This window comes from Budorcas taxicolor, chromosome 7 (assembly GCF_023091745.1).
Source record: "Budorcas taxicolor isolate Tak-1 chromosome 7, Takin1.1, whole genome shotgun sequence".
NCBI classification, from domain to species: Eukaryota; Metazoa; Chordata; class Mammalia; order Artiodactyla; family Bovidae; genus Budorcas; species Budorcas taxicolor.
The window spans coordinates 69,207,208-69,219,588 of record NC_068916.1 but is presented as its reverse complement, the minus strand read 5'-3'; positions in this window follow the sequence as shown (position 1 = coordinate 69,219,588).

Below are 12,381 nucleotides of genomic sequence, written 5' to 3'. Positions count from 1 at the left end.
AGGTTGGGAGATTATTGGCAGAATCTGGATTAGTACAGGGAGTGAACCACTAAAGCAGAAGTCTGTAAACTTCTTTTATTACACACTCCATTAGTTAAAAATTGTGTCATCCAATCCAGTATATAGATATCTACTTATATATGAAGGTATTTATTTTCAAATTGCAAGTATATATCACAATGCTAATGTATTAATACATATTAAAACACATCAAAAATAGAATATTTTAAACTGAGAAACCTACACAAATACAAATTTTAACATTTTCTACCCCAACTCCAAAGGGATTAGTGTGCCCAGTCTCCAGGGTACACACAGCCACTTTCTGGTACACAAAGCAAGAATGATGTGTTTTCTTTATTATACCTCTGTTTGTTTCCTCTTTGGGCTCAAGTACAGGGCTAGAGCTGGGCAAAATATCCAAGAAAAGGATCACTTCCTCTCCCTACTCTCCTTTACCTTTGCTCCCCATCCCCACACTTCATCCCCACACTCTTTCCCAGGTTCCCAGGCAACCAAGCAACTTCAAGCTTTTCATATCCACTGCTCAAAGTCTCCCCTTTGAGTCCTTGTCCAGGGCTGGGACCTCCTGCTACGGCCAGCTCAGTCGCTCAGTTGTGTCTAACTCTTTGCGACCCCATGAATCACAGCACGCCAGGCCTCCCTGTCCATCACAGTCTCCCGGAGTTCACTCAAACTCACGGCCATCGAGTCGGTGATGCCATCCAGCCATCTCATCCTCTGTTGTCCCCTTCTCCTCCTGCTCTCAATCTTTCCCAGCATCAGGGTCTTTTCCAATGAGTCAACCCTTCACATGAGGTGGCCAAAGTATTGGAGTTTCAGCCTCAGCATCAGTCCTTCGAATGAACACCCAGGACTGATCTCTTTCAGGATGGACTGGTTGGATCTCCTTGCAGTCCAAGTGACTCTCAAGAGTCTTCTCCAACACCACAGTTCAAAAGCATCAATTCTTCAGCACTCAGCTTTCTTCACAGTCCAACTTTCACATCCATACATGCCCACTGGAAAAACCATAGCCTTGACTAGAGGGACCTTTGTTGGCAAATTAATGTCTCTGCTTTTTAATATGCTATCTATGTTGGTCATAACTTTCCTTCCAAGGAGTAAGAGTCTTTTAATTTCATGGCAGTGATTTTGGAGCCATCCTCAGTGATTTTGGAGCCCAAAAAAATAAAGTCTGACATTGTTTCCACTCTTTCCCCATCTATTTCCCATCAAGTGATGGGACCAGATGCCATGATCTTTGTTTTCTGAATGTTGAGCTTTAAGCCAACTTTTTCACTCTCCTCTTTCACTTTCATCAAGATTGAACCCACGCATTTATACATTCGTGCGTTAAGACACTTACTGAGCACCTGTTATAGGCAAACACTGTAAGAACCTGGGAAATCCAAAGCTGAACCAGTTCCAGGCATACCCAGACCAAAATAGGAATTAGTGCACACAAATAACTTGATATGATACTAAATTGAAAGTGGTAAGTTCACTAAGAGAGACATGGGAAAAATGACTTCTCGTGAAAGGATCCATGGAATGTGTGTGAATAAGGAGACTGTGAACATGAGTCGGTGGGACTCAGAAATGGTAGGAAGTTCCCTTCAGGATCAGGAGCCAATGGGGAGGAATGGAAAAGAGGTGGGGTAACTTTCTAAGCAGAACAAAAGATATGGGCAAGAGTTGGTTCCATGATATCTGGCACGACAACAATGTTCAAACAGAAAGAGAAGAGCAAAGGGGCTGGAGCAAGCAATCTAGAGAGGGCAGAACTCGATGGAGCTGACTGATGGCCGCGGCACAAACCCCAAAACGCTCACAGGCTGAGTTAATTCATTGAAGGCAAAGTGTGCAGAGCAGCCAAAATCAGATTTCCCTCAAGAAATGCTGCTCCCACTGCAGTGTGCAGAGTAGACAGCAGGCAGGTAAGTGCTGGGCACACCCCAACACTTTCCTCTGGAAATGAGCGCATCACCCCAGATGTCCCTTGGAGCATTCTGGCAGGGTAAAAGACTGCTCTGAAGAATGTTCTTAGCCTAGCCTAGTCCTCAGCTACTCAGGAACCCATCTTCCATCAGAATTAACCACGGAGCCCAGACTGCCAAAAATTAAAATTAAAAAGGCAGGAGAGCTCCTACTCCACGCCTTGCACATTTTGTACACAACCCATCTCTACTGCCTGGTGACTTCAGGAAAAGATTTCCGGCCACTGGGCCCTTGACAGCCTGGGCTGGGTCTCCTCCTGGCAGGGCAGATTCTTCTCTTGGTCAATCAGAAGCTGGAGAATCAGATTTCCCATTTGGTTCCCAGGGTGCTCTGGCCTGAGCTGACACACTGCTTCCTTAAACATATTATGAAGATTATCAGCAATGTATCAAGGTGTCTTTGCAGAATGGTATAAACTTCGGCTGCACTACTTATTGCCATAAACCACACTTTCAGGTTTTTATTTATATGCGCATTAGTTCAATATGATTGGATCTGTAGGCAGCAGAGGGGATTGAGGTAATTTATATATATATCAATAAAGGTCTCCAGCCAGCCACTGGGTGCTCTAAGGGGAGCAGTAGTTCCATTTAAAACATTAGGAATCAGAGAAATTGAAAATAACTCTCTATTTAGAGACCAAGGATTAAGGCATTTTGCAGGGAAGGTCTCAGCCCAGCCAGGATATGCTAAAAAGGTTGTTAAAATGTCATTTGGCTGATAGTTAAACCACAGAATTTATCTTAACCCCTTCATTTCAACTGGATTGTTTTCTGTGAAGCATTGACCCTAACAGGCAGACAGCACAATGTGGTGGGAAAGGTGGTTGAGGGTATGAGCATATGCTCATGTTTGCCTCCTAATGACATTTCCACTTTCTACTGGAAGCATCATCTCTGCTACACCCACTGAGTGAGGTCTTCCTGAGACTTTTGGTCAAGGTTCTCTGCAGTCCCCAGCTGGAAGCCTCCTTGTCCAAGCTGAGCCAATCAGACTATCTTCCTCAGATTTCAACTATTGATAAAGTGCCACAGGGGGGAGAAATGGTGAAGCCACCTCTTCCTGGTAGTGGTGCCCTGAAGAGATTGTTAGCTCCTGCCGTCTACTCCGATGGAGCTGCCCACACGCCTGGGTCTTGTGCTTTCTCTTCCATTTTATGAACCATGATATAGTCTTCTAACGACTTTGGCTTATGTTAGCCAGTGTTTTTTGTTGCTCGCAACTAAGAAGCCCATCTAAATGTACCCCTGGGGCCAGGACCCCAGGGCTTGTCTCACCAGCAGCTTTGTGACCGTGGACAGGTGACTCCCCTACTCGCGGGTGTCAGTTTCCTCACCTGCAAAATGAAAGCCCTGGAAAAAGCCAATGGTTCTTAAAGATTAGGAACTGTACGAATCATCTGGGGATCTTTTCGAAAATTTAGGTTCTGATTTCATCATTTTGGGGTGGGGCAGACATGTACTTGGCAACCAGCCATGGTGCCTATCAAGCTTTAAGAGCTCATTTTCAAATTATACTCGCCAGTATCCTCAGTTCTGGGAAGGACCCAAAGTGACAGCTTCTGAGTGAAAGAAAAGATGACGAAGGTGGCCTTCTTGTTTCAACTAAGGCAGCTCTTCTATTATGTTTTATATATTCAGATTCTTCATTAAATTTCCTCTGTGAAAAGGGATCTACTACTGACAGAAAAATAATTGATGTCACTGAACTAAGATCCCTAGGTGATCTCCAAGAAACCTTACTGTTCTGATCCCATGAGGCACCTCCTGCATGGATTCCGAAGGGAAGCAGGTGTCAAAGCCTTTGGGGAACTGACCACTGCAATTATTTTCACTTGAACTTGAGCTTAGAGAAACAAAAGCAAGACTTCAACCCTGAAATCATCTTCCTAACAAACCCATGAACAGGAGTTGATTACCCCACTGGTTACGATGCAGCAGGTGAGGCCCTGAATGCTGCCCAGTGCGATGCAATTAGATAACAGTGGCGCCCAGTGACCTCCGTCACATCGGAGGGCTCTTCCTATGGTGCCTCTTCCTGCCGTGATATTTGAAACACCATAAACTAAAGCCAGAGGAGATCCATAAACAGCCCAGTTCTTATTTTTTTTACTTTAGAGTCCCTATGTGGCTTCATTTATTTTCAAAAGAGCATGTGACATGTTCGTTGGCACCTTCCCTGCCATAAAATATCTGTTGACATTTGTGGTTTGGGCCTGGATTGGATTAGTTGCTGTTTCATTCCACTTACCTACTGCATGAAACACCAGGGGAAACACCACTCTTCCCTGAGCCCCCTGCCACATCTTTTGTTCTTTACCCAGAACAACCCTTATATGCCCTCTGCTGAATGGGAAGATAGAAAAATAACTATTCTATCTTTTATCAGCTATGCAGCCTTAGACAAGGCATGTCACCTCTGCCTCCATTTCTTGGCCCATAACTACTTCAAGGCGGGAGGAGAAGGGGACAACAGAGGATATGGTTGGATGGCATCATCGACTCAGTGCACATGAGTTTGAGTAAACTCCGGGAGTTGGTGATGGACAGGGAGGCCTGGCGTGCTGCAGTCCATGGGGTCGCAGAGTCAGACACCACTGAGCAACTGAACTGATACTGAACTATTTCATTGCAGTGCTATGTTCACAGTGCTTGTCCACACCTGTTTGAAAAGTTTGGTGTGTCAGGTAGAGAGAGGGCTCCTAGAGTATACTGGAGGAATCAGATGTGGAGGGTGATTTAGGATCAAATAATGCAAGATAATAACATGGTGCAATGGAAAGAACCCCAGCCTAGGTGTGTCCTCACTAGTAGTGGGAAAATACTCTCATCAGTGAAATGAAGGAACGCAACCCTACCTTGGAGACAGCATGTAAAAATATCAATATATGCATCACCAGATAGCAAGCACTCAGTAAATGCAAGTGATATAATGTGTGGCAACATGCTCAAAGGCAATGAAGGTAAAATATTGTCATTCATATAAAGTATCATTATATATTAGAATAACATAGAGTTCCTTCCCAGATTATAAAGTCAACTCAGAGTTTTCTTCCATAAGTTGAACTCACAGAAGCATGAGTCAAAACTCCACAGAAGCTAAAACAAATAAGCAACAAACTCATAACCATCTCCTACCCATGGGTCAAAAGTCTTGAAATTCCTACAACAGGAAATCTCTATTATACGTCAAGGCATTACATATGAAGGCAATTTGAGTATTAACCCATGAGGAAGCTAATGTCTTTTATACTTATCATCAGAAAGAATTTCTATTTAAAATGCTGATGGATATACTTTTAGATATATTTCTATATACACATGTATACTCACAAATAAATATTTACTTTAAGGAGATTGTATTATACATGCTAACATTGAAATAACTTTTTTCTTAAAAATAGGTATATTCTATACCAATGAATACAGATACCCATCATCATTTAATGCCTTCTAAATACTTTACTTATATAGATATACTACAATCGACCAATTGGAAATTTAAATGGCTTCCAATTTTTGCTATTATAAACAACACTGAGACAAATAACCCTGTGATATAATTCTGTATGCTTATTTTTTAATGTCTTAGGATAAATTCCTAGATATGTATTTGCAAGGTCAAAGATACACACATTTAAAACTTTGCTATTGGAGTCCATTCTAAAGGAGATCAGTCCTGGGTGTTCTTTGGAAGGAATGATGCTAAAGCTGAAACTCCAGTACTTTGGCCACCTCATGCGAAGAGTTGACTCATTGGAAAAGACTCTGATGCTGGGAGGGATTGGGGGCAGGAGGAAAACGGTGTGACAGAGGATGAGATGGCTGGATGGCATCACCGACTTGATGGACGTGAGTCTGAATGAACTCCGGGAGTTGGTGATGGACAGGGAGGCCTGGCATGCTGTGATTCATGGGGTCACAAAGAGTTGGACACAACTGAGTGACTGAACTGAACTGAACTGACTGGAGTTTTCAGGTTGGGAAATGTATCCAGATGCTGAGAGGAATGCATCCCAGTTCCACTGGGACAGAAGCTCTTCCTCTAAGGACCTCTCTGGACTCTGCCCCATGTAATTCTTCATCTGGCTATTCATCTATCTCTTATAATATCCTTTGTAATAACCTGGCAAACAAGGGGCTAAGAAACAGAATGTAAGATCTGCCACTGATCAAGTGCAGGGCTAGCATTAAAAACAAGTCTGCTGTTGCTGCTGCTAAGTTACTTCAGTCATGTCTGACTCTGTGTGACCCCATAGACAGCAGCCCATCAGGCTCCGCCGTCCCTGGGATTCTCCGGGCAAGAACACTGGAGTGGGTTGCCATTTCCCTCTCCAATGCGTGAAAGTGAAAAGTGAAAGTGAAATTGCCCAGTCGGGTCAGACTCTTAGCAACCCCATGGAAGCAGCCTATCAGACTCCTCTGTCCATGGGATTCTCCAGGCAAGAGTACTGGACTGGGGTGCCATTGCCTTCTCCCAAAAACAAATCTATTGGACACCAAAACTCACATTCTTTTTGCTCTTGCTGGGCTTGCTCATGACTTGTTGGTCTAAGATTCAGGTTCTGGCACTTGGCATGTTGAGAACGAAACCGCAGAATGAGATGACTGTGGCCAGTGAACAAGTCAAAGACTGAACGATTCTTAACTGACATGATTCCAGCAAAATTGTTAGCAGTGATGAAGCCAGCAGACTAAATATACCAAACAAGAACCTGTAAGAAACTAGGTATAAGTTTGAACAGAGGAACATGGCAGTGGGGTGCTGAGAACTTGAAAAGCTCTGGAGTATGGATATCAGACCTATGGCGAAGAGATGAACAACTTAGAGGTTTCATAGCATGAAGAAAACAGGACTCCGCAGTAACTCAATAATGAATATGTGAAGATTTATTCTCTCAGACTGCCTCTGAATCTATGATATGTACATGACTTGATATGTTACCTTACACACAACTCTCAACATTTACCCTTGAGAGGGTTTAAATAAGGTACATTCACATCTAAATTTTCTTTTAATTTTAAAAATAAAAGCTGTGCTATATATTTTCAAACTGTTTTTCTCCAGAAAGATAGTTCCTTAGGAACCTTAGATTATTATGGACAAGTATAAGAGTAGAGTGATTTATTATAACTAGTTGGTTGAACCATACAAAATTGTCATATTTGTAAATCAAAAGTGTTTGAAAAGTGGTAAATTCATATAGCTCAATCTAATCATTCATCCCTAACATGAACCAGGTTTTGCTTTTTCCATTTTAAGCACTGTGTTGACCATTCAGAAAGGGGCAATTCACGATTTGCATTGTGCACCGTTTTAGGTAGGACGTGAGGATGGAACAAACGGAGACTGTTTCCACAGCTCCTCTGAAAACGAGCAATTATTTGAAGAACTATTTTCCAATCTGAAAACAGTCTGTTCTTAATAAGGTAAGGCATTGACTTTGAGCAGAGTGAGTTGTTCCTCTACCACCCCATTTTTGTCGAAGGATAATTTCAGTAAAACTGAAAAGAAATTGGTGTGCATGGTCATACATTCTTGAGACCATGTCTCTAAACAGAGACTAACCCTAAAGAGCCTTACAGTAACCCAGCCATTCCTGGATTGTGTTCCAGGGAGCACACATCCTGCAAACGGTCTGAGAAGAAAAAGGTTTATAGTCAGATATGTTGGGGAAATAGGACATCTTTAAGTTTTTAATTTATTAAAAGTAAAACTTTCAATTCTCCTGGCAAGCCATTGTGCACTGAAAACTTCAAGGCTCTGAAAAGTCTTGCAGGAAAGAAACCTGCTTCTTTCACTGAACCCTGTGTCTCTCACACTTGTTTGGCCAAAAACCTCTTTGATCATATAACATTGATTAACCATCCAGGGGGACAGACTTTCTAAAATGCCCGAAACTCTCATTTTCTTAGAGAAGAACCTAGATTACAAAGGTGATACGGGATTAGAACAATAATCTCAAGCCATTCAGCAGGTGTTTATTGAGAACCTGCTGTGTGCCAAAATGCATGCCAGGCACTGGCATATGGTTACCAAGGCCTAACCCTTGATCTCAAAGTCATTATGCTCTAGTGGGAGGAAAAAAGAAATCAACAGGCAGTTTCAACTTGTAATCATCTAGAACATGTGGATATTGAACACGAGCCATGTGCTGTGGATATTGAACACGAGCCATGTGCTCTGGAATGTGTGGCTTCTGAAAATGAAGAACTGGATTTTTAATTTAATTTTAATAAATCTAAGTTAAAAAATTAAAGCAGTGTAAAATATTGTTCTATTAATTGCACCTTGGTTGTTTTGGCAGGACTAAGCTGTGCGGTGCTTAGTTGCTCAGTTGTGTCCGACTCTTTGGGACCCCATAGACTGTAGCCCCATAGGCTCCTCTGTCCATGGGGATTCTGCAGACAAGAATACTGGAGTGGGTTGCCATGCCCTCCTCCAGTGGATCTTCCCAACTCAGGGATCGAATCCAGGTCTCCTGCATTGCAGGCCGATTCTTTACCATCTGAGCCACCAGGGAGGACCTGGCAGGACTATATTTCACCTTAACTGCTGAAAATTCAGCATCTAAACTGAGTTGAGCTTTTGTGAGTGTAAAATGCACACAAGATTTCAATGACAGCTCCCAAAACTGTAGACAATCTTATTAATAATTTTGTATTGACTATGTGCTGAAATATCAATATTAATATTTGTGGCTAAATAGGAAAAAATGTTAAAATTAATATCATCTGTCTCTAATTTTTTAACATGGTTAGGAGAAAATTTGAAAATACATACATGAAAATACATCATTATATTCCTTTTGCACAGAGCTGATCTAAAAGATTTAGACTTCCCTGATGGTCTAGTGGTTAAGAATCTGCCTGCCAATGCACGGGTCCCGGGTCCCAGCCCTAGCCTGGGGAAACTCCATATGCCACAAGGCAACTAAGCCCGTGAGCCACAACTACTGAGTCCACATGTGGCAACTACTGAAACCTACATGCCCTGGAGCCCATGCTCCACAACAAGAGAAACCACCACATTGAGAAGCTTTCCCACCACAGCTAGAGAGTAGCCCCAACTTGCCACAACTAAAGAAAGCTTGCACACTGCAACAAAGACCTAGTACAGTCAAAAGTAAATTAATAAAAAATTTTAGATAAATTAAAATGTTTAAAAGGATAAAAGATTGAGAGTGCACAGGAAGCAGGGATACCTAACCAAGATCTGGGGAAAGCTTCCTAAGCAACAATTTCTAACGTGAAACCTAAAGGAAGAGGAGAAATGTGATAAGAAAAGAGAGGAAAGAAAAGTGCTGCTAACAGAGGGAATGGCTATTCAGAGGCCCAGAGACTGCCTGGGTCCAGATTAATAGCATTTTCAGTGCACTGCACCTTCTCTTCTCCAGGCCACCAAATATTCTATAGATCACTGCTTCTAAAACCACTAGACATTCTTTACTCGATATGAAACATCTCTGAAACCACCCACAGATGTGAAGGACTTGGGAAAGAGTACTATGTTCATATTTCCTGTATCTTCAAGCTAAATATAGATTCTACTCTAGCATAGGCTCCTGATTCATTCAAAATTGCAGCAATTTTTTATGTGTGCAAATGAATATTCTTTAAGGAGACAGCTTACAGCAAAGCAAACATCATGTTACTCCCAGTAAGTGTAAGGACAATTGGCTGTGGTGAGGACAGGTCGGTGGTCTGGTTCAGGGGCAGGAGGGGAGCTCAGAGGCAAAGGATAGGCACAAAGGGGGATGTTACGAGGCCGTCTAGCACAGTGGTGAGCACTCAGGTCCTGGCAGCTCCACTACTTACCAGCTGTGTGACAGCAGACAGTCACATAACCACTGAGTCTCAGTTTCCTCATTGGTAAATGAGGGAAGGAGCAGCACCTACAATCGAATGTCCTAACTGCAACACTGCAGACATGCAGACCAGACAGTTTTCTGTTGGGAGTGTCTGCTTTGTGCACTGCAGGAGCAGCATCTCAAGTCTTTACTGATCAGATGCCAGGAGCACCCCTCACTCGGGTTGTGACAACCACGAATGTCTCCAGACATCACCAAATGTCTCCCGAGGTGCAAAATCACTGCCCACTGCGAACCACTAACACTGAATGAGTCATTGTGAGGATTAAATAGAATCCTGCATGAGAAGTGGAGGCACAGTGCTCGATAAAGTTTTGCTAAATAAATACCCAAAACAAAGGGATGAAAAGTTCCTATAGGGATGAAAATGGCACTGAGAAGATCTGCCATTTTGTGAATTTAACCAGCCATCACTTTAGCCCAGGAACTTTCATCTATTCCCTCTCCCCCTCTCCCCTCACCCTAAGAAGCTAGGCCATGGGTCTCCCGAGTAATGTGGGCAGAAAGGCCCTGCAAATGGGACATGACTGCCTCAATGGATTTAATGGTGCTTTTTAAATGTGGATAATTATGGGGCCTCTTCTAAGCAAGTGCATCAGTGGCAGGAGGCTGTGGGCTCTGGGGCACTGTGGGCCCACGTAGCTCAGCTCCGTCGAGCTGATGGTAATGTTATTAAATGTGCTCTCTCCTTTTATTAGGCATCTTAATAACCTCTAAGTTGCACCCAGGAGAGTTGGTGCAGAAAAGGAATTCTGGCCAACCTAATTTGTATTTGAAAATACCCCATAGGCCAACGGAACAAGATTCAGATGAATTTCACAGGCAGCTGAGGGCTACACAAGGCAAGTGTTTCCAAATTGCACTCCATTGTTGAATGCAAAAAGCCTGCCTCGCTGCCTTCCCCATCCCCAGGCTTTGCCCTCCTTTTCTGCCCATGCCCCTGCGTCCCCACACATGCATATGCAGTTTGCACTTTAGCCGCTGGTTAACAAAAAGATGTTATGAGGGTGCTCCTTGTCTACAGTGAAATGATGATAGGAGTGCACGCTTACTGACCATTTATTACCATGAGCTAGACCCCAGTGCATTCCTGGGAACAACTCAAAAGGTAAAGCACTCTCGTTAGCCCCATCATACAGTTAAGGAAAATGTAATTTGCAAAGGTTAGTATCTTGCTTGAAAGAAGTGTACAACTAGATGATTACAGAGCATGGACATAAACTTTGTTCCATCTAACTCCCAAACTGCTGATCTTCACCACCACATAACATTTTTTTCAATAATGGGGTAATAACAGGGAGCGAGTCCATTTATTAGTTTACCAAGACTAGGTGACATATTCCAAACATATGTGAAGTGCTGGTAAAAAAAAAAAAAGACAGTGCCCCTACTCTCAGAGATTTCATAATGGAAATTATACACAATGGAAAGAACATTTTAAAGGACTCAGGAAAGAGGAGTCATAACTCTCATTCAACAGACATTTAGTGAGAAGCTACTGTACTCCAGGGGACTTTCCTGGTGACTCAGAGGGTAAAGAATTTGCCTGCAATACAGGAGATCTGGGTCAGGAAGACCCCCTGGAAAGGAGAATGGCTACTTACTCTAGTGTTCTTGCCTGGAGAATCCCATGGACAGAGGAGCCTGGTAGGCTATAGTCCATGGGGTTGCAAAGAGTCAGACACAGCTGAACAACTAACACTCAACTATACTCCACGCAGGGTTCTATCTGTGGGGGGATATTGCCATGGCCGCAAAGTAAAGGCAATGGATTTGAGAAACTGCAGGTGTAGAAAAACTTGCCAGTCTTGACTGCTCCTGTAAGAAACAGAGAGAAAGCAAAGAGGACTCTGCTTACCTAGTGCAAGAGAGACAACAGAATTCTGTAAAGCAATTATACTTCAATAAAAAAACAAATTCGAAAGAGAGTAGCTGAGGTTGAAGGGTGGGATTTGGGGGAGAAGTGAGTTTGTTTCCAGGTATGTTAAGACAGATTTGCCATGAGACATTGTATTAGTCTCCTGTCGCGGCTGTAACAAACTGCCATGAGTTTAGTGGCTTTAAACAACACAATGAGCCTCAAGAGAATAAAAATCAAGGTGTTTGCAGGGCTGGCTCCTTTTGGAGGGTTCAGGGGAGAATCCACTCCTTGCCTCTTCTAGATTTCAGAAACTGCTGGCATTTCCTGGCTCCCGGACACATCTCTGCTTCCATCATCACATTGTTCTTCTCCGTCCTCCTATGTCCCTATTTTAACCACTGCTGTAATCACATCATTCCAAATAGAATAATCCAGGAGAATTTTTCCTTCTCAAGAGCCTTAACTAAATCACATGAGCAAAGCACATGAAATATTCTTAATGAGATGGGAATACCAGACCATTTACTTGCCTCTTGAGAAACCTGTATGCAGAACAAGAAATAACAATTAGAACTGGACATGGAATGACGGACTGGTTCAAAATTAGGAAAGGAGTATGTCAAGGCTATATATTGTCATCTTGCTTATT